Genomic DNA, 25,795 nt, shown 5'->3' with positions numbered 1-25,795 from the left:
AGAGGGTGGATCGTGGGCTGAGGGTGGGACACCCAAAGCCAGCAGGAAGGCTGCAGTATGGTGTCTGGGGGAGAGACGCTGTGAAGCCTTGACATGGGCCATTGGAAAAGGCAGAAGGGGTAGGGGAGACGCAAAGGCACTGTAGCCAGGAAGCCTAGCTGTTGACAAGAAGAAGAAGAGGAAGAGAAGGAGGAGGAAGAAGAAGAGGAGGAGGAGGAGGAGGAGGAAGAGGAGGAGGAGGAAGAGGAGGAGAAGCAGAAGGAGGAAGAGGAGGAGTAGAAGAAGAAGAAGGAGAAGAAGGAGAAAGCTAAGCTGCCTAAGAGGTTCTAAGGAGCACGTGCAGCAAGGCATGGGCTGGGAGCCAGGGATATCTGCCGGATGAGGAGCCTAAACACCCCTTAGCAAGCAACAAGGGGCTGGGGGTGGAGTCTGATGCCAGAGCCCTGGGAAGGGGCATGATGCCAAGCCATGGCCATCAGCTAATGACAGCTTTACCTTGGTAGATAAATGACAAAAGACTAGATTGTGACCCCCTGAAGCCCCATAAACCTGATAAGGGTGATGAAAAACCAGAGGAAAACACGGAATTGTAGTCCCTTCTTGAGTAATGCATACTTGCTAGGCGGTGTTCTCAGCGTTCGTTTATTCTCCACAGCAAACCTGCCTGCTGGGGCCATTTTACCCCCATTTTAATATTAGGGGGCACAGGGCAGGCCTGAGGTCACACAGCCAGCAGCAGTCACTGGGACTCAGATCGTAGCAGCCCTGTTCCAAAACCTGTGCTGAGCACGGGAAGCCCAGTGCATTGTGGGAGGCTGAGGCCACCAAGCCACCTGACCTCACAGCCCCTCACAGGTTTCCCATCGTGGGGGAGAATACATGCATGGAAGTCTCAGATTCCAGGGATGGGGCTGGCACAAGGGAGGGACAGAAGAAGAAAACGGAGGACACATTCTTGGGGTGAGGCCATCTACAAACATCTGTAAAAGAGAGAGAACAAAAACACTTTGGTGGCGGGCGCTGCTCTGTGGGGGCGGGGGGGTTACCCTTCTCACTGCTTGCTTCTCTGGACCCAGTCAAACTCTTTCCTGAGCCAGGGCGGCCAAGCCCACCCCCCTCCCTTGTTTACCTGTCAGATGGCTGCCAAAGCAGAGCCAGGCAGGCTGGGAGGCAGGGACAGAGCGCTGCACCTTGCCAGGAGCCCCCCCCCCCCGCCCCTCAGCTACCTGTTCCCGGAAAGCCATTCTAAAAAAGGCAGGAAGAGCCAGGACCCCATCCCACCCCTGGGGACTCCACGCTGTACTCCATCCCCAAGCCCAGCTCTGATTATCACCCCTCACCCTGCCGGTCCCCCTAACCTTCCCAGCCCTGTCAAGGTGACTTCCCCTAAGTGTGCCCAGATGACGGGTTCTGATCTGAAGCCCCAAATGCTTCCTGGGCCATTTTCTTCCCTTCACCCTGCCCGTCAGCAGCCTCCCCTTCTATCCACCCATCCATGTCACCAGTCGCTTCTACCCTGCTGTCCTGTCTACCCTGGCCCCGTGCAGCAGCTTCTGCAAATGGCCCAGTGGCATTCTGAGAATGTCAGTCAGACCAGATCCTAGGGCCGTCCTGCTCAGGAGTCTCTGCTGGTTTCCTGGTAAAGTGTCTTCCTCACCATAGCCTTGGCCTCCTGTCTGCTCCCACCCCCGGCCCCCGACACCCCTATGCCACTCCCACTGTCAGCCTTGCCTACTGTGTGCTAGGCCCCTGGGCCTTCTGCGTGAGGCCTGTCCCCTCTCTGGAATGCCTTTTCTGCAGAACCTCCTACCCTCCTTCGTCTGTGTCTCGGCTCAAATGTCAGCCCCAAAGAGGCCTTTTCTCTAAGAGCAAAGGCACCGAACCTACCCTGCTTCTCTCTTCCAACCAAAACTGTCCTCCCATAACACATCTCCTCTTCTGAGATTATGGCGCTCACTCGCTGTCTTCCTTTGTAGAGTGCCAACCTATTCTAACGAAGAGCCAGCGAGGTGGCTTCCTGGGCAGAGACAAGCCCGCTGCCAAGCCTGAGGACCCACATGGTAAAGAAGAGAACGGACTCTCGCAGGTTGTCCTCTGCCCTTTGGCCACAACACGCGTGTCATGGCACTCATGCACCCAACCCCCATACACACACATAAATAAAATAAAATACAAAAAAAAAAAATCTAAGGGGAGTTACAAAAAAATAGAATGGAATTTTGTTAATGAAAATAATAATAATTTGTAATAAATGTCACAAATATTTTCATTATGGCTCCATCGACCTGAGTTCAGTCCCCAGAAGCCACGTGAAAGATAGTGGGTGTGATGTGCATGCTGGGGACACGGAAGAGCCCTGGGGCTTGCTGGCCAAACAGTCCAGCCTAATAGGCAAGCTCCCGGCCAATGAGAGACTCTGTCTCAAAGGAAGTGAGCAGCATTTAGGGCGGTGACCCCAGAAATTGTCTTCAGGTGCCCACATTCACAAGCATGCACGCACAAACGCACATTCACAAGCACACACACGTAAACACACACGTACACACAGAGATTCTTTCTAACGCATGACAAGGCTGCTCTGCCAGCGACCTGTGGCTGGCCAGTCGAAGACAGATCCCGGTTCTTACGGACCGGCTGAACACTGCTGAGTCACAGTGACCACTTCTGACTGGATGACAGCAAGAGAGTAGGACAGACACACACACACACACACACACACACACACACACACACACACACACACCCTGCTGGATGACCAGCCGGAAAAAACATATTGTTAAATTCTGGTTGTTCTGATTGGCTGACTCTTCTTCCATCCAGGTGTCGGGCTACCTCAGGGGCCTGGGGCAGAAACTGATACGACAGCATACTGAAGCTGCTCCTGGTTCCTTTCTCACGATATGATCTAGTTTCATTGTTTCAATTAGTGTCAGACAATTATCTAGAAGAAAAAAAAAATGGCCTTGGCAGGTGACAGGGCTGAGTTGTCCTCAAAGGGAGGCTGAAAATAACCTAGGATCTTGTGCCGATAAACTCCAGCTGTGGCTTTGAGGCTACGCTGCCTGGAGCCAAGCAACGTTGGTTAGTCAGTCCCCACGACGCCCAAGCTTCTGGGAGGGCCGGAGGCTTACCCGGCTGCCAGACAGAACCTGAGTTGGGCTCTGCGCTCAGATCTGCCTGGTGCCCTCGACTGTGTTCTGATCTATACTTGTCTTAGACTTAACTCAGGGTTTCTGTGTCTGCAATGAAACACCACGACTGAAAAGCAAGCTGCGGAGGAAAGAGCGTTTTCGGCTTACACTTCCAGATCACACTCCATCACTGGGGGAAGTCAGGACAGGAGCTCAAGCAGGGCTGGTCGGGGAGTGGGGGGGGGCAGAGCTGATGCAGAGGCCACCGAGGGGCGCTGCTCACTGCCCTGCTCTGTCCACGGCATCCTCTTCTCTCTGTAGACAGAATGGACGCTGCCTCTAGTCCAATGAAGTCTGCATCTCAGAACCCAGCAAGAGCTTCCGGGGACCACGTGCCAGCCTCCTTCACACCCCTGGGGTCCCATCCCCGCTGCTCACACCTCCAGCCTTCCAGCCTCCTTCACACCCTTGGGGTCCCATCCCCGCTGCTTACACCTCCAGCCTTCCCTCTGAGTAAAGAGCCCATGGCCAGCCCAGTGGGAGAGCCCTGGCCGCGAGTACCAGACCGTCAGCACTTCCTCTGCCGTGGGGGGCAATGAGGATTTGAGTGTCTCTGTTAGGGAAGGAGGGATTACAGAGGAGAAAACTGAGGAAAGCGGCAGCAGGATCTTGGTGCCTAAGTCCTGCTGGCCTGAATTTTTCTCTGTGAGACCCGAGGGACATGAACGACACTGGGTGTATTACAATGCCGTTTGCACTGTGGTTTTGACATACACCTTACCTTCTGCAGGCTTTTCTAGAGGATGAAATCTAGGCCTCCATGACTTGGGAGGGAATAAACCACCTTACTCTAGAAATAAGCCACCTACCTCATAAATATTTATAAAAATGTGTTTAAAATCCAAAAGGCAGAACCCACCATGCTGCCCCGGATCTCAGGAACAGCCTGCTCCAGTCTTGGAACACGTGCCTTGGTTTCCTAAATAAACTCCTGCCGAAGCGCGCTGCATCTGATGATTGCACGAGTCGCCAGAGGCCCCACCCCCACCCAACTCCATAACTGCAGGATCCGGGAGATTTATTCGCTCAGTGACCCAGATGCTCTCCCCTCGCCTTCCGGAATAACACTCACCGCCCCCATTTTTTTCCTGGGACTCTGAGATCTGACTCTGGCTGAGTGCGCAGCGCACAGGGGTGCTATGTTGTTATGAAGTCAGCGCTGAGCCGCCTCTGCCTTTTCTAGAACGTTCTGCATCACAGCGCTTCTCAAAGCTTGCTCGGGCCCACCTCGAGCGAGCCCGTGAGGCGGCTTACTGTGAAAATCAAAGCGAGCCTGCCGGCTGCTGTGTGTCAGCACTCGGGAAGTGCAGACTGGAGGATCCTGAGTCTGAGGCTGGCCTGGGCTGCACAACAAGAGCATCCCAGTAAACAAAGAAACAAACAAACACTTCTCAGGTCAGGTACGGTTGGGAAGCGGCAGGTGCCGGGAGAGTCAAGTGTGTATTTATTCTTCGAGGTTAGGAATTGGATCGGCACCCACTGAGCCCGAGATCCTACGCTGCTAAATCTATGTGACCACAGGGGAGCCTGTGTGTGTGTGTGTGTGTGTGTGTGTGTGTGTGTGTGTGTGTGTGTTAGCCACAAAGAGGAGCCCAGTGCTCTGAGCAAGGACTGGAGAACACTTCTGCTCTGCATTAGTACCTCCGTTATGGTTCTCTTCTCTCGGGGTCCTCTCTCCCCTCTTAATTCACAAGCGATGGAGGAAAGTGGGGTGGTGGGGGTCACATTGAGAGGGCTTCTTGAATGGGGTGTAGGGCTGGCTGAAGAGGAACAGTACCCTGTGGCAGGGAGGAGGGTGGAGGCAAAAATGCCACACCCTTAGGACACTTGGCTCTTTCGGAACTGTGGAAGCCAGCTGTGGCCTCTCCACCCTGGCTTCCAGGTCGACAGTCTTCTCCTGAGTCAGCTCTGGGCTCCAGCTTGGGAGGGGTCGGCCCCTTTTCTGCTTAGCAACGAAAGCCATCTTCAGGGCTGTGGGGCCTTTCTCTCTTCCTCTGGAGTAGGGACTGGGGTGCGAGAGACAGCACACAGCCAGCCCAGGGTTCTATCAAGGACTATGGAGCCTTGAGACCCTCCCCCTAAGGAAAAGACAGAGGGCTGGGAACATGGGGATGGGGATAAGGGGGATCCCACGGCCGGAACCTGACTCAGGCTTTCTCAGGCCTCTCTAGAGGTCCCGTTGGCCAATCAGAGGAGTGAGCGGAGAAGGAAGGGTGCTAGCTGAGGTGGGAGAGGCCCTCGGCAGGTGCTGGCCAGCTCCCGGCCCAGCCCCAGCAGGGAGCGGCAGGGTGCCTCCTTCCCTCCCTCTCAGCTGACAGGGCAGGGCTAGAGAGCATGCAGGGACCTGGGACCGAAACCAGGCAGCGCGCTCACCAGGGACCCTCGCCCAGGCGGGGACGCCAGTCGGCGTTCTGCAGCCCGGAGCCTGCCCCACCCAGGACTCAGCCTCCAGAAAACAGACTAATATCCCAATATCCCCCTGGCGGGGCAGACAGAAGGCCAGAGGTTCCTCCCTGTCGGTGCCATTCTTCCCCTCTGTGTGGTTCACAGCAGGGACCCAGACTAGATTCGACCTTCTTAAAGGCCGGAGACCTTGGCCAAGCCCCTCCACGAAGTGAACCTCAGCGGTCCCCACCGTGACGGAGGGCTTCTGCCTCTCTTCCTCATGGTTCCTCAAAGGGTAAACTGAGCAAGCCTTGGCTTGAGGGGCGGGACACCTGACAAAGAGCCACTGCAGCTGCTCCAGTCCCCTAAGTGACAGCAGCTGTTCTGTGAAGTCCGTGTTACAGGGACCCTCAGCCTGCTTCACATGCTAGTCTCCGCCCGCTTGGCTAACCCAACCTCCACCCCCTCCCCTGTATAAAGGGTTCCCAGCTCCAGAGCTGGCGAAGGCCTAGGAGCAAACAAAACACATCTTGGGCCCGTGACGAAGGTCCCGACTCAAGGCTGGGGCAAAGAGCAAACATATTTTGCATGCCTGCCTGCGTTCAACCATCAGCACAGACAAAAGGATGGGTGATCACTGGGGGAAGTGACGCTTAGATATTATGTTTGTTTGTTTGTTTGTTTGTTTGTTTGTTTGTTTTTCAAACCATATCATGAGTCTCTCCCCTCACCCACCCACATCCGGTACTAGGGATGGACCCCAGGGCCTTATGCGTCCCAGGCAGGCGCCCTGCCCTCGAGCCACACGCTCGGCCTGTCGAGAGTTCTAGAAGCAAAGGGGGCTGCAGCCAGAACAATCTTTTATTTGTGTCCATTGGAAGATGGTGCGTGCACACGGTGTGTTTGGAGGTCAGAGGACGCTCTGTCCACGGGCTCTTCCGCCTTTTGTTTGAGACTGTGCCTCTCCCATTGACCTGGAACTTCACCACAGAGGCCAGCCTAGCTGGCCCTCAACCTACGGGCCCACCCACCTCCACCTCTCCTCCTGCCACTCACCACCACCGGGACTACAAACACCTGCATTTGTGCTGTTGCTGCTGTTGTGTGTGCACCAGGGTCGGGGTGGAGGGGTCATGGGACAACGTTGGGAACCAGTTCTCCCCGTCCATCTTTACACAGTTCCTGAGGTTCAAACTTAGCCTGCCATGCTGTCACGGAAAATGCTGTTAGGTACTGAGCCATTCTGTTACACATGAGTGCACGAACACACACACACACACACCATTCACACACCATGTCTGGTGTTTTAGCCAAGTCCTGGGAATCTAACCTCATCTCCTTACGCTTTCAGGATAAGGGCTTTACAATTGAGCCATCTCCCTGCCGGAATTGTTTGCTTAAAGATTTATTTCTTTTATGTGCATGTGCGAGTGCCCAGATGTGTGCGCACGCACTGTGTCACAGGCCAGACGATGACATCAGAACCTCTGGAAACAGAGTTACAGGCAGTTGTGAGATGTCATGTGGGTGCCGGGAACTGAACCCTGGTCCTTTGCAAAAGCAGCAAGTTCTCTTTAACCACTGAGTCATCTCTTCAGCTTTCAGAATGCTTTTTGTTTTTTTACCTCACCTGGAGGAAACAGTTTGGGAAAGCACCTTATGTTGTAAGAATGTGGGGGTTTTCTTGGACTTTTGTTGTTGTTTAATTCTTTTTGGTTCGGGTTGGTTTTATTTTGTTTCCTTTGAGACAAGACACAGTTCAGTTAGGAAAGTGCTCGCCTAGCCTGTGCCAAGCCTGGGTTCCACCCCAGCACCAGAGAAACCAGCTGTGGTGACTTGAGACTATAATCCCAGCACTTGGGGGTCAGGAGCTCTAGGTCATCCCTTGGCTACACAGTGAGTTTGAGGCCGGCACAGACTACATGAGACCCTGGAGAGAGAGAAAAAAAAAGATATTTATAGAGAGACAGACAGACAGACAGAGAGACAGAGAGAGACAGATACAAAGATAGAGACAGAGAGATAGAGACAGAAAGAGAGACACAGACACACAGAGACAAGAAGAAAGTAAAAAAAAAAAAAAACAGAAGTAGACAGGCATGGAGAAAGAGAGAGAGAGATGGTATTTGTCAAGTGTGTAATCTCAGCAATTGAGAGTTTGAGGCAGGAGGATCCCTAAGTTTGAGTCTACCCTGGATTACATAGCGACACCCCATCCCAAAAAATTAGACAGGTGTACAGAGGGATAAAGTGAGGTTAATTTAAAATTTTAAAGGCAGGTTGCAGGGGCTGGGAGGTGGCCCAGTGGCCGGGCGTCTACCCAGCATGCTCCAGAGCGGAGGCTTTATCCTCTACGCCACAAAAAAGGGTGTGACCGGTTACGAAAATAATGTGCACAGCAAAGCCCATTTTTTTAACACGTGCACACTTTTAAAGGGCTATACGGCTGTGCCCACCCCTCTGAGGGGTCCCCGGTGATGGCTTCCAGGCGGTGGGTGGCAGAGATACACCTTGGCCTCTCGCCCTGATCATTCCGTACCTAACTGTGAGCTCCCAGGGGAGAGAGACATTTGTATCAACATCAATAGGAGCCACTACCCACATTGGCTGACTCATGTGACATCCCCAGGCCATCGCGTGGGCTGACGCCAGGCCGCCTTCTCTCAAACCACCAGGTGTGTCCCTGTGGTTTGGGACTGCTTTTCATTTTCTTCTCCTTTGTTCGCACTGGCGGCAGATGACCTGCCCGTGGCATCTCCGTGTCAGAAGCGCATGCCAAAGAGTGCGGTTCCCACCCGTAGGAGGCCCCAGGAGGGGCGCCAGACCTCCGGGGAATTCTGTGCGGCTCGGCGGTGGAGGGCAGCGCTTTGGTGGAGGCCGAGGCCGAAGATGCCCCATGGCTCCGAACGAAGAGGGGGTGGGGACAGAAGGAGGGAGCGGAGCTGTGTCCCCAGGTGCCTGGCCCTCTGCCAGGGCTTTCCCGTGAGGTCACACCTCAAGTATCAGGGGCCTGTTCCCGTGCCTGTGCGTGTGTGCGTGCGTGCGTGAGTGAGCGTGTTCTCGCACACGTACGAGGGCAGGGAAGAAGATACTTGGCCAAGAAAATCCTGCTGAAGATCAGCAGACAGTGGGGAAGTGCACTGGGAGTGCTGGTTGGTGGAGAATTGTACAGCCCCTTCAAAAACTCGAGGCTGGGGCTGGGGACATGGCTCAGTGGGTACCAGCACTTGCTGAGTTTGGATCCCAGTGCCCTATCAAAAAGCCTGGCATGGCCACACTTTTTTTTTTTTTTTTAACCGAGACAGGGTTTCTCTGTGTAGTCTTGGCTGTCCTGGACTCTCTTTGTAGACCAGGCTGGCCTCGAACTCACAGCGACCCACCTGCGTCTGCCTTCTGAGTGCTGGGGTTACAGGCGTGCGCCACACGTGAGCCTTTAACTCCCCAGCGCTGTGGAGATGGAGACATGAGGGTGACTGAAGCTTCCTGGCCGCCGGTCTAGCTGCAGGTTCAGCGGGAGACCTTGTCTCGGAGGAATGCGGCAGAGAGGCGAGAGAGCACGTAGGAATAAACGTGCCGGTAGCCCGGCGGTGCACACCTGTGGTGCCCGGCCCTGGGGAGGCTAGAGCAGAAAGTTAGAGGGTTCAAGGCTAGCACGGGCTGCATAGCCAGACCCCGTTTCAAAAACAAGTAGATAAATCACGGGCTTGCGCTTTGTTGAGGCTGTGCTCACGCGGGTCACCACAAGAGAGAGAGGTCAACTGGTGGACTGGCTGGATGTCCTCCGTGCCAGAGGAAACTGAGGAGCTGCACGGCCTCACTCAGGAAGCGTCTAACCCTGCAGTGAGCCGGCAAGCAGGGGAATGTCGGCGTCTGTAGGTCTTCTGAGAAGTCTGAGTGCCTGAGGTTCCGAGCGCTAGGTTCCTCTCAGCCTGCCTGCATCCCAAGCCTGGGCACAAGAGAACCCAGGGAAGGCCTCTGCAGAGTGAAGAGGGCACAGGAACCCAGCCTGCACAGGAAGGTAGCGGTGGGTGACATGTCAGATCACAGAGTTTGGGAGGCTGACAGCTTGGCCTCAATCTATGGACAAAGGGAGCCCAAGGACGGTATCTAAGAAGAGAGGACCAGGCCCGTCTGGAGGGATCCAGAAGGGTTGCGGCCTTACCCAGCACCATCAAGAAAAGCCCTCACTTCCTGGATCTCTGTGGGCAAAAGAGTAAATGTTAAGATCGCCTCCTTCTGGACACTCCCGGGCTTTACACTAACTACGTCGGAAAGGTCAGCGACAGCAAGAAACATTCTGGCGGACAGAACAGTTCAGTGACGATTGCTGCTTCGTCTTCTTTCACTGATTAGGTGCTTGCAATGACCTCAGCACTGGACTGAACAGTTTTCTCAAATGGTCATGTTTAATCTTCGTAACAGGCTGAAAGACAGGAACTGTTCTGGAGAAAGTGAGGGGAGGCAAATAATCCTGTCTGAGTTCTCCAGTTATTTGGTAGCAACAGTAGCTTCCGAACAGCATCTCCCTGGCTCAAAAGCTTGCTTTTCAACATACTCTTAGACCTCTGTCAAGTCCAGGGAAGACTGAAAACTTGATCCTTGCCTCAGATCCTGCTAGCTGCCTTGAGGGCTCAGCTGAGTGTGGTGAGGAACGGGTGATGCCTTCCAGGAGTGCTGCAAGGGATTCATCCATGAATGGTGTTAGGATACATGTTTTTTTTCAATGACGTGCACTCAACAGATCTGATTAGAAGTGATTTACTTGGGGGAAGAAAAAGGGAGAGTAGTTAGGGCCTGAGGGGAGAGAGAGAAAGAGACAGAGGTGGACAGAGAGACAGTGGGAGAGCGTAGAACAGAAAGAGGAGTATGGGGGGAAACCTGAGGGAGAGAGTCAGAGAGACCAGGGAAGGAGAGAGAAACCAAGGCAGAGCGAAGAGGAGAGAGAGAGAGAGAGAAAGGAAATGGGAGCTCCTGGAGGCAGCGACCAACGATGATGTCACAGGTTGCTAAGCAACCTAAAGGCAAGCTGCCTATACGCCAACACCAACAAACGGGTGATGATGTGCTAACAGCGATTCAGCCACCAATGTCAGATTGGTCTTAACATCTCACCTCGTCCAAACTATTGAGCCTCGTTATCTTTAGGAGATGCTGAGAAAGGGATGAGATTGAGTCTCCTCGTCTCTTGTCTTTCTTCATCTGCGGAACTACCTCACAGGCACCCCAAGTCTGTCACCTTTAAATATAAACTCTTGAGCCGTACCCCCAAGCCCACCTCCCCCACTCAGCAGAAGGTCTCCATCCGCTGAGGACAGCGGCATCGTCTCTGCTGTTTTCTTCCTGGGCTCCACATCTGAACTCCCAGCCGCTCTCACTGGCTCTGCTTATGAAGGAAGATCCTGAACACAACCCATTCTTCCCGCCTCCGGAGCCTCTTGCAGCCTGGCTTTCTCACCAGCTTTGCTGCAGGTGGCCTGGCCCTCAAAGCCTAAACATCAGGCTCGGCCTCCTGATGTTCTCAGGGCACTTCTGCATAAAATAAACACAGGTGGGGTGAGGGGGTGCAGACACAGAGAGGGGAGGGGCAATAAGGGAATTGTCCGTCCTATCTGATAGATGAGAATAACAGTACTGTTGGCACAAAGGACACAGACACAAACAGAGAAGCTGCCAGGCCCGACTCTCCTTTCTGCGCTGTTCCTTAATGTGTTCCTCTGGCTCCCAGAGCGGTCCTACAGGCACATCTAAGCTTCAGGCCAGGTAGGAAGGATGTCAAAGAATCAGGAAGATACTCTGTTCGTCTTACTGCCAAAAAAAAAAAAAAAAAAAAAAAAAAAAAAAGCTGACCTCGGGATCCAAAAAGCTTGCGGCATGGGTCGCGTTCTGTTAGCGTATGGTGCCCCCTGGTGTTCATATTAGGAAGTTCATGCTCTTATCTCCAAGCTCTCCAGGCAAGGGCTAGGGTTTGGAGGCTGTGGGAAACTCGTCTAACCCACTTTCCAGCTTGCTCCCTCCTAACCGAACTCGTCCACCTCTCGGGGAACAAAGCACCAACCCAGGCCTTTGAGGGACAGTCTGATTCAGCATACAGACCCTTCCCTGAACTGAGACCGACTTGGAAAGCAGGCTTTAGAAACTTGAAGCGTTCTTTCAAGGGTTTGAGTAGTAAGTATCCTAACGCTGTGTGTTCAGAAAGAATTCCGTAAAAAGGTATGTACTGTCCATGTTACATGTCTTTGAAAACTAACACTACAAATGGTAGCAGAAGTCCCTGGAGACTGGCTTTGTCAGGGCATTTGATCGGCCTTGCAAGGGCTAGGATCACAGGCTGTGCCAATGCTCGAATACATTTTTGTTGGTGTTTTTAAACAGCACACACACATTCGTGCACTCAGGTGCCCATCAAGCTGTGGTTCAGGCAGCCATGAGCTGCCAGATACGGACAGTGGGAACCGAACTCAGATCCCCTGGAAGACTGGCTATGCGGTCTCTCCAGCCCCATCTCCCTCTTCCTAAAGTAAAGCTTTGTGAATGTGTAAAGCCATCAAAAGCCCCTCCTACGGCCACCGTGACACACACCTATGATCCCAGCACCAGGGAGGCTGAGGCAAAAGAGATGGTCACTCACTCAAGAAAGCCTGGGCTACTTAGCAAGTGCCTGGCCAGCCTGGGCTACAGGGCGAGGCCTCGTCTTAAAGGAGAAGTTTCTTCCGTCTGGTGTCCGGCCTACCCAGTACCGGCTGTAGTGCTGTGAGCTGGAATGCCCCCTCCAGAGGGCTGCGTGATGGTAAATGTGTCCACTCACGCTGTGAGCGGAGGCTTCTAAGCACCCTGCTTTACCCAGACGTTCTGCAGGCACAGGAGGCAGAAGGAGCAAGCCGAGGGAACTGAACAGATGCTAAAAGGATGTTCACAACCAGGTTTCTCAGACAAGTATTTGGGACACGGAGCGATTATAAATATGAACATGCCCGGGACCAGAGAGGTCACCGAATGCGCCCCAGATCACACAGTAGATAGTGATACAATTGCGTTTAGTGCTCAGACCACGAAACCCTAATTTCTGAGTTCTTCTCTGATCCCAGGAACCCAGAGCCTCCACGAAACTCCAGTGGGAATATCAATTAACAAAACCCCGAGACCTAATTGTTGACGGGGCATTTTAAATCTGCTGAGTTCCAAACTCGGCGTGGAAGTTGGGGAAAGAGTCTCGTGTGTGCTCCTGGCGGGAATCGGTGGGAGCTGAGGTGGTTGAGCCATGGTGGTGGAGAGCAGTTGGCTGTGTTTGTTGAAATTGTAGGTGTCCACACCCTGTGACCCAACAGATCCGGATCGGCGCCGTCTCCGCCCTGGAGAAACACGAGAGCAGGTACACAGGGCTGAGTGGAAAGATGGATGGAGTCTTGGCTGTGGCGAAAGAATTGGCCATATTCAACTATTCGTCGGTGGGGATGGCTCAACTATGGCACACGGGGGCCAGAGAAAGAGGCCTCTTGCCGTGAGGGGAGGGAAGTGATGAGTCAGGGGTATTTTAATGAGCCTGAAAGAAATTGTACTGGTACACTGCCAATGATTAAAATATAATCATTTTGGGGAAAGGAAGGAGGAACAGATAAAGAAAGAATAAAAGGAGAGCAGAGGGGAGGTCCTCAAAAGGCTGCAGCACATAGTAGGTCCAAAACATCAGCCAAGGAGAAACAAGGGCTTCTTCAAGGAGGCCAGTGTCCCAGACTCTGCTCTTCCAGAAGGTGCTGGCAGGCCTTTGAGCTTTGAGTTGGCTCTTGGCATTCGGGTCCTGCCCCTGCACGCCCATTCTTTGGCCTGTACACCTGGCAGCTCTGTCAAGAGCCTGGAGGGGACAGATAAGGTTTGGAAAGCCTGGCCTCCCTACAGGAAAGAGAAGGGGAGGGGGGTTTCCGATGAGAGTGGCTCTCCCCATCCTCTCCCACCATCTCCGTATCAACACCAGTGCCCTCCATATCCCAGGGCTTAAAAGGCCCCAACCCCACCACACAGCAGGCCGAGGCCAGATGCTGGCCCAAGGTCAGATTGGAGACGAGATAAGAAATCCTGGGCAGCCACATGCCCTGAAGTTCAGATCTCAAACTGTGTGCCCACAGGACCCCTGTTTAACTGAGAGAATTCACACACCAAACAAGTCACCCTTGAATTTTATGTGTAATCTTGCTTTTGTGTGTAAGAGTGTTCAGCCCGCATGTCTACACTCACCGTAGGTGTGCCTGGTGCCTGAGGAGCCAGAAGAGGGCGTCAGGTCCTCTGGAACGGAAGTTACAGGTGGTCAGGAGCTGTCATGTGGGTGCTGGGAACTGAACCCGGGGCCTCTGCAGGAACAGCCAGTGCTCTTAACCACTGAGCCATCTCTCCAGCCCTGTAAGTCATGAATAGTTTCAGAACACTCAACATAGTTGTGTATATGAATCCATCACTACTGTCTAAGTCAACAGTGCTTTCCTATCTCAGGAAGGAAACTATATACCCAGGGACAGTCACAGACACATTCCCTTCTCTGCCCCTGACCCCTAGCAACAGATGATGATGTTCTTAGTATCTCCATAGACCTGCCTGTTCCCCACGTCATACGTGGATGCGGAAGCCTGCCCCAGACAGCCTTTCATACTGGCCCTGTTCCCCTGGCACAGCGTTCCCAAAGCTCGCCCGTGCTGTGCCGAGGTGTCAGGGAGTTGCTTGTTTACTGCCGAATGAGGCTCCACTGAATGGATACACCGCAACCCTCTCCCCGCTCATTAGTCAGCGGGAGTCTGGCTGTTTCCCCTTGTCAGCTATGCCAATAACGAGGCTATGAACACCCACACACGTGCTTTCACACCTCTGGAATGGATCACAACTAAGAACGCAATGGCCAGGCTGGGTGGTAATCCTGTTCAGTTTGCAGAGAAGCGGACAAAAATGTTGTCTATGGAAGCTGCGAGTCTTCCATCCCTCTGAGCCTCAGCGGCCTGTGGCGAAGCATGAAGTGTGCAGATTCACCTCCAGCCTGGCTGTGCACCGTGAACAGAGGGCGTGGGGGATGGGTGAGCCAGAGGCCAGCCAGAAGCAGAGACGGGTGTTAGAATCGCCGAGTCTGTACGACACCCAGCGTCTTCCTGCCCACTCCCTCACAGACTAACAGAACCTTCTCTTTATATCTCACATTTATCTATCTGCCTAAACCTGAATCCCTCTAGATCATTGTTACTCTTGGAACAAAATTCCAGCTACCCTCACACACACACACACACACACAAACACACACACACACACACACACACACACACACACACACTACACCATCACGCATAGTACATGAAAGCAGGAATGTAGAAATCAGAATCAAACAGTAAGTGTTCTTAAAACGTGGACTGGAAAACAACAACCAAAACGTGGACTGGTCTGGCCATCCCCAAAGGTGTGACATCAGGTCACTGAGGAGACTTGGGAATAAGGTTGGCGTGGACAGTCTTGAAGGTCTCCTCTGACATAGCCATTGTTTGTCTACGGAGCATCTCAGGGGCACGTGATCCTAGTCAGCCGACCAGAAACTCTCTCTGCTAGGATGAAGTCCCAACCCCTACCTTAGCCCCTACCCACCACCTTTGAAATTCCCAGTGTGGTGGACTTTAGGTTTTGCCTAAGCTGGTTTGGGGTACGAACTGCATGCACCCCTCTAGCTGACCCTTAAACTTGCTCTTCTCCAAACCCTGAAGCCCTTGTATGTGTGTGTGTTGGGGGGGTGTGGTACGTGTGTTCATGTGTGCTGGTGTATGTGCTGGTGCGAGTGCATACAGAGGCCAGACCTCAGGGTCCAACGCCATCTTCAATTGTTCTGCGCTTTATTTTCTGAGATGGAGATTCTCGCTGAATCTGGAGCTCACTGACTAGCTAGACCAGCCACGAGACAGAGCCAGTTTCCGTAAAGAAGTTTTGTGGACCGGTTATGGGACCGGGGGGGGGGAGGGGGACAGGGGGACATTCACCAGGTAAAGTGGCAAAACAGCAACGAAAGTGCCAGCTAGTGTCCTGAAGCCAAGGTCTTCTGACAACACAGACTGGTGATGGCTGGGGCTAACCTAAGGTCACCCGGGAGATTTTGGTGCCGCCATGTCCTGTAGAGGGTTGTTTTGATTACAGTAACTGAGGTGAGAAGCCTCGCCAGTCCTGTATTGTGTGGGGGATGGCTCCCTGGGTGGGGGAGGGGGGTCTGGAACTGCAGAAGATGGTGACCATGAACAGAGCACTGGTGTGGCTCTCTCTCTGTCTCACTCTCACTCTCTCTCTGCTTCCTGACTGTGGATGCAGACTGAGCTGAGCTCCTCGACTTTCCTGCCAGAATGGACCTACCCGGAACTGTGGAACCAAAACAAACCCTTTCTCCCTCAGGCTGCCCTCGTCAGGATGTTGTATCACAGAAACAGGGAAAGGATCCACGACACTGACTCAGCCTGGTGCCCATGTGTGGCGGGCAGCTGGGGAAACACCCCCACTACCAGTTTCTGAGAGAGTGGGGGCGGGCAAACCGCAGCTTCAAGGATGTTTACCCACCAAAGGGCCGTCTGAGCCGGCTGTGCTCTCCTGGCTCTCACGTAGAACTCCTCACTCCTGATGTAAAATCCCAGCTGCGGAAGGAAGCGTGACTGTGAAGTCATACTTTCAGACGCTGAGGTCTCTTGAGGTTGAGTCATATGCCTGGTTCAGCTTAGTAAATATTGACCGGCTGTGCCTGAGCAGCCTGGGGGCCAGGAGCGGGCTGAGCCGTTTGGGGTGTTATGGGATGTTCCTGACTGAGCCCCCACACATGGGAAGCTTGCTCATTCACTGCTCCTCGGAGTGCTGCTATGTGCCAGGGCTTGTCAATGAGGCTGCGTCAAGGAAGGGAGCTATTGAACGCACACGCAAAAGTCCTCTCTGTGAACTGTGCCTGAGCACCACCAAAGAGACCGTCAGAGCTTTTCCTCCGGATCCACATAACCCTGAATACAACGGCTTTGGGAAGGGAGGCTGGATGGAGGTGCTCAGGCTGTGTGGGCTCAGCCCTCACAAAGGGATTCCTTATCAGCAAAAAAAAAAAAAAAGAAAAGAAAATGGCTTTCACGAGGAGGGTTCTTTCTCACTCTTCTCCACGTGAGAACAGAGTATACACCTTACAGCAAGATGCCGGCATCCTGACCTTGGATTTCCCAGCCTCCCGAACAGAGAAACAAACTTCAGTTTTAGAAGTTACCCGGTATTATAGTTTGAATCTGAAATGTCCCATGGGGCTTCATGGTGTTTTAGGTTGGTTTCGTTAGGTTTGAGAGGGTAGCAATTGTTAAGACACGGTCTCATGGAGCCTAGGCCAGCCTCTAACTCGCTGTATCGCCACAGATAACCTTAAACTCCTGATCCTTCTGCCTCGGCCTCCTGACATCTGGGGTGACAGCCGTGAGCCACTGTGCGTGTTTCATGCCGTGCTGGAGGATCTGGTCCAGCGCCTCGTGCGTGTTAGGCACACGCTCTACTGCCTGAACCCCAATCCCAGGCTTCAGGTTCATGTTCTAAATGTTCAGCCCTGGATTCGTGGTGCTAGTCTGGAGGGTGTGAGGCCTGGCTGGAAGAAACAGGTCAAAGGGCATGGGGCCCTGCTTCTAACCCGTGCTCTCTGCTTCCTGGGATGCCACCATGTGACCTGCCCCTTCTCCCCAGCATATGCAGACTTAATGTCGCATTCCTGCTGCTGTTCTGCCACACTCTTCCCACTAGGCTGAACCGAAGGGCCTCAGAAATCTGGAGCCCAGATAAACTGTCCATCCTTTAAGCTGCTTCTGCCAAATATTTTGTCATGGGAACTAGAAAAACAACAAACACACCTAGTCCGTGGGATCCTGCTCTCGGTACACACAGCAGAGACAACAGAGAACAAACAAAGGTCAAGGGAAGGGGAAGGTCCCTGAGGAAGTGCCACAAAATCCTAGACCCCAGGCAAGAACAGGTGTTGTCTGTGAGACAAAGGGGAAGGTAAACCAGGGAGGGAATTCTAGGCACAGAAACTAGTATTAGACAAGATTAAAGTCACGAGAGAGAGAAGGGGAACTTTGTGACTGTGGCTGGAACACAGAGACCTGGGGGGACCGGAGGAGGGGGAGCCTGTGGGGGCAGGCTGAAGCCCTTTGGCTTCTGGGAAAGTGACCTTCAATCTCTGGAGACTCCACGTAGGCCCCAGAGACCTCGAGGCTCAGGAGACAGTCTGTTCTAAATGGATAAGCTGAAAGGGCGAAAGGGCTCTGCCAAAGATGGAAGGTGCTTCTCTGACCCAGTAGTATGTGTGTGTGTGTGTGTGTGTGGTGTGTGTGTGTGTGTGTGTGCAGTGTGGTGTGTGTGTGTGCGGTGTGTGTGCAGTGTGGTGTGGTGTGTGTGTGTGTGTGTGTGTGCAGTGTGGTGTGTGTGTGTGTGTGTGTGTGCAGTGTGGTGTGTGTGTGTGTGTGTGTGTGTATGTGCAGTGTGGTGTGTGTGTGTGCGGTGTGTGTGCAGTGTGGTGTGTGGTGTGTGTGGTGTGTGTGTGTGTGTGTGTGTGCAGTGTGTGTGTGTGCAGTGTGGTGTGTGCGTGTGCGGTGTGTGTGCAGTGTGGTGTGTGTGTGTGCGTGTGTGTGTGTGTGTGCAGTGTGGTGTGTGTGTGTGTGTGGTGTGTGTGTGTGTGTGTGTGCAGTGTGGTGTGTGTGCAGTGTGTGTGGTGTGTGTATGGTGTGTATGTGTGTGTGTGTATGTGTGTGCCACACACAAGCCCTGGAGTGGCTTGCGCTCACTGACCTCGTGCTTCAGAGAAGCCACAGACGGGTGGATCACACCGAGGCCGGCTGGCCCAGCCACACAGGCCTGCCAGTGACCTTGCCCAGACACTGAGAACACTTCCCAGCACATTGCTTCCACCTGATAGCCCTACCCTGTCAGAGGGCTGGTAGTGGTACCCATGGGGCCGCTGGACCCAGCCGGGGCCGTGATCTCTGCGAATCAGGAAGAGGTTTAGACTGGGGGGTTTCCTTCCCAGTTGCCCTTAACCGGCTAGAGGACGAAGAGCAGAAGTTTGAAAAACCGCAGGTTCTGAGGACAGACAGGCAGGGTTTTAAATTCAGCTCTAATTAGAATTAGCCGTGTTACATATAAACCATGAGTTTCACTGGCTAAAAGGGAAATATTACCACTGTGCTGTGTGGGGCGACAGGGACAAACGTTAAAACACCTGTCCTCTAGCGTTCTGTCGAGCCACCAATGCTTTTCAGTAAGGTAGAGGGGCTGGGAATATGGCTGAGTGGGTAGAGCGCATGGCTGCCTCTCCCCTCCGTCTCCTCCCTCCCCCGAAAGCCCAAGCTTGTCATCCTAGCTTTCCAGAAGAGGAGGCAGGGCGATTGGGAGTTCAAGGTCACCGCCGGGTCAAATCTGCCTGAGCACTCTGACCTATCCAAACTGTGGTCACAAAAATGTCCTTTCAAAGACCAAGATGTGTGGACACGGCTTCCTAACTGAAGTGAGGAGTTTTCGGCAGGGGCGCACGGGAGAAACACAGAAGGAGGTTTGTGGGGAAAGAGCCAGAGGCAGGGGCGGGGCACTCAGAGCAGTAAATGAACACACCTCTGTCCCCACGGCCAGGACACGCTCTCCTAGCTCAGTGAGCTTCTGGGTCCAAAAGGGCCACATTTCAGGGTGGAAACAAAGTCAGATCTCCTGAGGAGGGGTAAGACGCTGACCACTGCCCAGCCTTGTCTGTGTGGCTCTGTGAAGAAGAGCCACTGGGACTGAAGGCACAAATCCCAAAACAGTTTGCACCTTCCAAACATCTGCCGACCTGGCCAAACTCAGGGCAACTGTTAGATTCTGCGAAAAAGCATCTCTCCCAGGAGCTGGTGAGACCTGAACTGAGAACTGGGTGGGACCCAGGCTGAGAACCAGCTTCGAGGCAGGACTGAGGCTCAGGAGTTCCTCTGCTCTGCCTGGCCCTCTCTCATTGGTTTGGTCCCACCTGACCAGCTGCCAGCAATACCCAGGCAGGGAACAGAGCGGTGACCCAGGGGCACAGTGATCAGACAGGCCAAGGTCTGAATGGGACTGAGTCTCAGTCCTGTGCCTTCCAGCTGCTTCAGCCCCCTGGGCACTCAGAAGGCAGTTTCCACATCTGTAGAGAGAGGAAAGAAAATGAAGGGATGAGAAGGAAAAGGAGACGAAGGAAAAGGAAGTAGGGAAGGGGAAGAGAGGAAGGGCAGGTGTTACAGAAAATAAAAATGATGTTGGGCTATATAATGTTTATTATCAGCCCGAAAATTATCGAGGTGGTATTACCTAACCCACTATCACAAATAATAAGACACAGACACTGTTAGATTTTATAATTGCCTGATGTCCTTGGGCGGGGCAGATATTTCACTGTCTCAATAACCTCACCATCTACCGCCCAGCCCCCACCCAATGCCATCCCCCTAAACCATCCTCCCCCGAGCTGTCTACCGTCCATAATCTTATAAATGCTTGCTTGTATTCTTCATCTGGGCCTGCCCACGTGATTCCTTCTCCGCACGAACCCGTCGTGGCATCCTCCTTCCTCCTCTCTTCCCATCCGTCTGTTTCCCGTGATTCTCCAGTTCCCAACGTGCAGACCGCCTACCCCATCCTGCCCCACCCAGGTGTAAGCCATTCAATCAGGTAGGTTTACACAACAAGGATAGGCGTACCCAGGCAGTAACCAGCACCAATATACAAACATCAGCCCAGCCTCCAACAGGGAGGGAATTGGGTAGGGAAAGGAGGGGAAAATTTGAATCGTCCGTCACGACGAGGGCCATGAGATGGAGTGGGAAGAGAAGGACGCGATTCAGAACCTCGCAGAGACGTCCTGTTCCACCGTCTCTGAAGAGAACTAGGACTGTTTACTTAGGAACTGTCTAGGCTTGACCCCACAAGCTACAGGAGCGGTGCTTGTCCGCTCCCCAAGCTCCCAGCCCTCTGGTGTATAGCTGAGTTGGTTCACACAGCCCAGCTTGTGCTTTTTTCCAGCCCCCCCCCCACCCTGCTAGACTCGGCAAATAAAACCTCTCATTCAGAAGGTCCCTCCACCTCGAGGGTTTTGGATTAAGACAGTTATAGTTAATTTTAGAATAAGAGCGATTTATCTCACTGAAAAGTAGGACCCGTTGCTTGCTTTGTAGACAGGTTTTATTAATTTTTAATTAAAATTTAAAAACATGGTCAGAGAGAAGAGGCTTTCGAAAGAAAACGCTGCACAGGGGTTGGTGGCACGGACCAACAACCGAAGCTACTTGTGAGGGTGAGACAAGTGAAAGCCTGTGACGGAGCGAGTGCAAGCCCAACCTGGGCTACTTAGTGAGATGTGGCCTCAAAATAAAAGGTAAAAAGAGACTTGGAGGTACAGCTGGAGGGCAGAGGGCTTGCTTAGCCTGCCTGGGGCTTTGAGGTCAAGCCTTAGTGCTGCCAAAGAAATAAATTTTAAAAATCCTGTTGGGGCTGGAAAGTGGCTCAGGGGTTAAGAGCCCTGCTGCTTTTCCAGAGAACTTGGGGTTCAATTCCCAGCATCCACTTGGTGGCTCAAAGCCATCTGCAACTCCAGTTCCAAAGGACCTGATACCTTCTTCTGGATTCTGTGGTTTCTCATGCACATGGTATTCAGACATACCCACAGGCAGGACACACACACTGTTCAAATCCAAGAGAATCAAAGACCTCAACGTAAAACCATCGACACGGAAGCTGTGAGAGAGAAAGTGGGGAATAGCTTTGAACACACTGGCACAGGAGACAGCTTCCTGAAGAGTACACCAATACTGCAGACACTAACATCAACAATTAATAAACAGAACCGCATGAAACTGAAAAGATCCTGTAAGGCAAAGGGCACCATCAATAGGACAAAGTGGCAGCCTACAGAATGGGAAAAGATTTTTACCAACTCCACATCTAACAGAGGGATAATATCCAAAACACTTAAATGAACTCGAGAAACTAGACATCAACAAACCAAATAACCCAATTAAAAAATGGGGTACAGATCTAAACAGAGAATTCTCAACAGAGGACTCTCCAATGGCTGAGAAATGTTCAACATCTTTAGTCATCAGGGAAATGCAAATCAAAATTATTCTAAGATCCCATCTTACACCTGTCAAAATAATTAAGATCAAACTCACAAGTGACAGCTCACGCTGGTGAGGATGTGGAGCAAGGGGACCATTCTTCCATTGCTGGTGGGAGTGCAAACTTGCACAGTCACTTTGGAAATCAATACGGCAGTTCTCAGACAACTGGGAATAGATCTACCTCAAGACCCAGCTGTACCACTCCTGGACCAAAGGATGCTTCACCTTACCACAAGGACACTTGCTCAACTCTCTTCATAACAGCAATATTCACAATATCCAGAAACTGGAAAAACCGCCTAGATGTCCCCCAGCTGAAGAACAGACAAAGAAAACGTGCTACATTTACACAATGGAGTATTACTTGGCTGTTAAAAAAACAAAACAAAACATGAAATTTGCAGGCAAATAGATGCAACTAGGGAAAAAAAATATCCTGAGTGAGGTAACCTAGACCCAGAAAGACAACCATCGTATGTACTCACTTCTAAGTGTGTAGTCACCTTAAAGTAAAGGATGATCATGCTACAACCCCATTTGGGGAGCGAGGCAGAAATCTAGTGCAATGGAAACCCCCAGGGATCTACGAGAGTGACCCTAGGGAGGTCTCCGAGTGATGGGTGATACAGGGCCCGAACTGTCCAGTGGAGGGACTGGGACACCGACACAGTCACGAATCCCTTGACCTACAATTTGTCCTGCCTGCAGGACGTGCTGGGGTAGAGGTGGCACAGAACTTGTGGGAGTGGCCCGTGCCGACACTGCCTGGAAGGCCAGGAGTCCCCGGGGACTCCATGCTGTCACGGGGCATTGCTCCGTTTGTTGCCTTCCTGATTCCCACACCCCTCGTAATACATGAGTTGTATGAAAATTCTAAGGGGCTTCCAGCCCCTCACTGGGCGGTGCCACAGGCGCTCTCGGTAACAAAGCTCGACCTTTCAGGCATTACTGCCGGAGCAGAAAAATGATCCAGTCACCACCCTTGGTGACACAGACTGTTAGCAATGACCACCACCCTTAGAAAGAATTCTTAAAAACAGCTTGCTTAGTAAGGGTAAGTGTGTATGTTTTTGTCAGTGGCTCCGATGTAGAAAATCTTAGGGAACAATCTGAAGTTCAGAAGGACACACTCTGAGGTGAGCCAGGGACTTTTTGAGGTCAGGGAACAGGAACAATGGCCACTTGACATGACTCTCGCAAAAGCTGGGCTGGTGACCAAGGTGATGATTAATTTCTTGTACCCACTGTTGCCCTCAGCTTCCTGATAAAATTTAATAAAAATTGTTAACGAGTAGATGTGTACCTTGAGGATTAAATTGGGTGTTTGGGGGGGGTTAATATGAAAGTTTAGATTTGTGACTCTTTTAAGATTTTTGTTAAGATTACTTTTTAAGATAAAAAATAAAATAATTGATTCTTTCTTTGTAACCACAAATTGCAGCCTGGCAGTAAAGAGAAACTGGCATAAAATTTTACCTTGCTTGCTTACTCCTTGAGAAGTGAATTCATAACAAGTTGCTTAGTTACAAATACATTTGGGTTTTTGGGAATAATTTTTTTTCACCCATAATACATAAAACATTCGATCATGTGAGGGTGTTGGGGAACATGTCTTTATATGCACACTCATTGTAATCATTCACTTAAAGAAAAATAGAATGGAGCCACATTGTGATTTTTTAACTGCTTCAAAGATTTTGCTGGGATATATAAACTATAGGAGAAAAAAATAAAGTTGTTGGAGTTTGCTCCACCCACCAGATGTGTGCATGTACATATGTGAAGTGGCTGGAGCTTGCACTTTGGAGTTTGCTCCATCCACCCAATGTGTGAATGTGTGTGTATGTATGTATACATGTATGTTAGGTAAGTATATGTATGAAGTCGTTGGAGCTTGCTTGCTTCATCTATCAAGTAAATATGTGTGTGTGTGTGTGTGTGTGTGTGTGTGAGCCTATGATCTTCTTTCCCCTTTTCTTCCTTTTATCTTTGCTGGGTACAAGCAATTCCAACTCTGTGCCCACTGCCTCAGTCTACCCTGAGTGGCCAAAGCTGGTCTTCAACACTGGCTCTCCCAGCTTCTCACATTTGCCCTACTTGGCCTCAAACTAACTCTGGCAATTTGTTCTAATCTTCTGGCTCCTTCTCTTTCTCTGGTTTCAACTGCCTCTGCATGAACTCAGGAACAAACTCAGCTCCGCTGCCCTGCACTCACTCAACTGCACCAAACTCATGTGCTCCGAAATGAACGCCACTGCTTGAACTCAGCTGACCAACGGACTCCCAACTGACTGGCTCTCTCTCCCCGCACTGCTCTTAAGGAGCTTCTTTTTCTTGTCCGTTCTCAGGAGAGTTGGGCATCTCCAATCTCTGACTCGTTCTGTCAAGTCTTTCTCTGATGTAGGCTTAGATTTTAAGGTTCTTTAACGCTTTTACTGCCCTTCCAACTCTGATCTTAAGTAGATTAGTTGTGAAATGGGCTGTAGACCCCTTTTATCTACTTCCTGCTGAGAAGGGTGGACGGGTCCTTTGGGGATTACCAAATTCAGTCCTCAGGATACCATTGTTGTAGGATGGTGAAAAAGGAATTAACTGTGTTTCTTGTCTTTATAAGCCCTCTTGTTTGCCTCACCACTATCCTGCTCATATTAAACAGTTACTAAGAAAAAAAAAATTAAAGAAAGAATACACCTTATCCAAAAACGGCCATTACTATAGTAGTGGGTGTCTGGGTATTCCCCGTGCTGTGTCTTTGAAGACACAGCTTTCTCTAGGTTTTGTTTGTTTTGTTTTGATTGAAACAAAGCCTGAATATACCAGGCTAGCCTCAACTCATTATAAAGCTGACAGAAGCAACGGGCTTCACTTCACAGTGAGAGTCCTGGAGACGCAGCAAATCTGTTTCACGAACTTGCAAAGTAGACATCGCCCTAGGGAAAAAAAAAGGCAAAAAATGTTTGGGGCACCAAATTTGACACAAAACTGGTTTTTATACCCTTAATCGCATTTCTCTGCCCTCCTTAGTTCTCATTGGCTGGATTCTTCAGAGAGCTCCAATCTACCTGATGTCTAGTATTGCTCTTTTCCCAAATTCCTCACCTTAATGGCTCAAGACACAAACCCCTCCTTTTCGGATACGTGGGCTCAGTCAGGTGGGCAGACTACCCCTAACTTTTCAACCCTAGAATGCGCTGAGGGTGCCTAGGCAAGCAGATACCAGCTGCCAGGCAGAGGAGAGAGGAGCCTAGCGTCACACACACACACACACACACACACACACACACACACATCTGACCAGCCCTAAGCACACCTCATACTGAAAACGGATCACAATTACATATGAGTGCTTATATAGCCAAGGTCGACCTTGAACTCCTAGGCTCCCTGCCTCTACCTCCTCAGTGCTGGGATTATAGGTGTGCATCTTCAAAGGCTCATATTTTCAGGATTTGTTTTTCTGCTTCTCGGCTGTAGTTAAAATTAAAAACAAACAAACAAACAACAACAAAAACCAGCAGCCGCTCATTGTGTAGAGCCTGAACAGAGCAGACTCAATAAATAAATAAATAATCAGAATAGATCCACTCATGTTAAATTTTGGCCCCCAGACAAAAACTAGGCCGTTCAGTGACCTTCTGGAAATGGAGAGAAACCTGAGCTAATGGCCTGCTTTCCCAAAGACCAGGCTTTTGTTGTTTTTCTATCTTGTATGCATTCTTTAACAATTCCATATACCTATCAATGAATCTTGGTGATATCAAGACCCCAACTCCCTATTCCCACTCCCCCAGGCAAAAGGTATAAAATAAAATCCTGTACCCTTAACCCTCACTCAAAAGGACCCCATATTCCTGTCCCTAACCCTAACCTCCACCAATAAGGAGAGTAGCTTTGAAAGAACCGGCTTTCCCTTCCGCGCTTCTCCGTTTGCAAAACCAGCCTCTCCCGCTTGGCTAGTTAGAACATTCTGTGTAGTGGAATGAAACGTCCCCTGTCCGAGGAGCGAAGACAAAGCCTCGAGAGACGTCCTTCGTGGCAGGCGGCTGCACAGCCCGCGCGGTGGCTGGGGGTGGGGTGGGGGGGCAG

General features: G+C 51.6%; 1 long non-coding RNA gene across 1 annotated transcript; it reads right to left on the bottom strand.

Annotated features, from left to right (window-relative positions):
• Positions 1-640: 640 nt before the first annotated feature.
• LOC132652727 (uncharacterized) lies at positions 641-4,185 on the bottom strand. Its single transcript, XR_009590298.1, has 3 exons — positions 4,051-4,185; positions 3,300-3,446; positions 641-980 (listed from the first exon to the last, which is right to left on the bottom strand). It is a non-coding gene; the product is annotated as an uncharacterized LOC132652727 (long non-coding RNA).
• Between the last annotated feature and the right edge of the window lie 21,610 nt (positions 4,186-25,795).

The sequence above is a fragment of the Meriones unguiculatus genome, chromosome 3 (assembly GCF_030254825.1).
Source record: "Meriones unguiculatus strain TT.TT164.6M chromosome 3, Bangor_MerUng_6.1, whole genome shotgun sequence".
In the NCBI taxonomy this organism is placed as follows: Eukaryota; Metazoa; Chordata; class Mammalia; order Rodentia; family Muridae; genus Meriones; species Meriones unguiculatus.
Note: the sequence above shows the minus strand (reverse complement) of the source record. Positions and strands in the feature narration are given on the sequence as shown.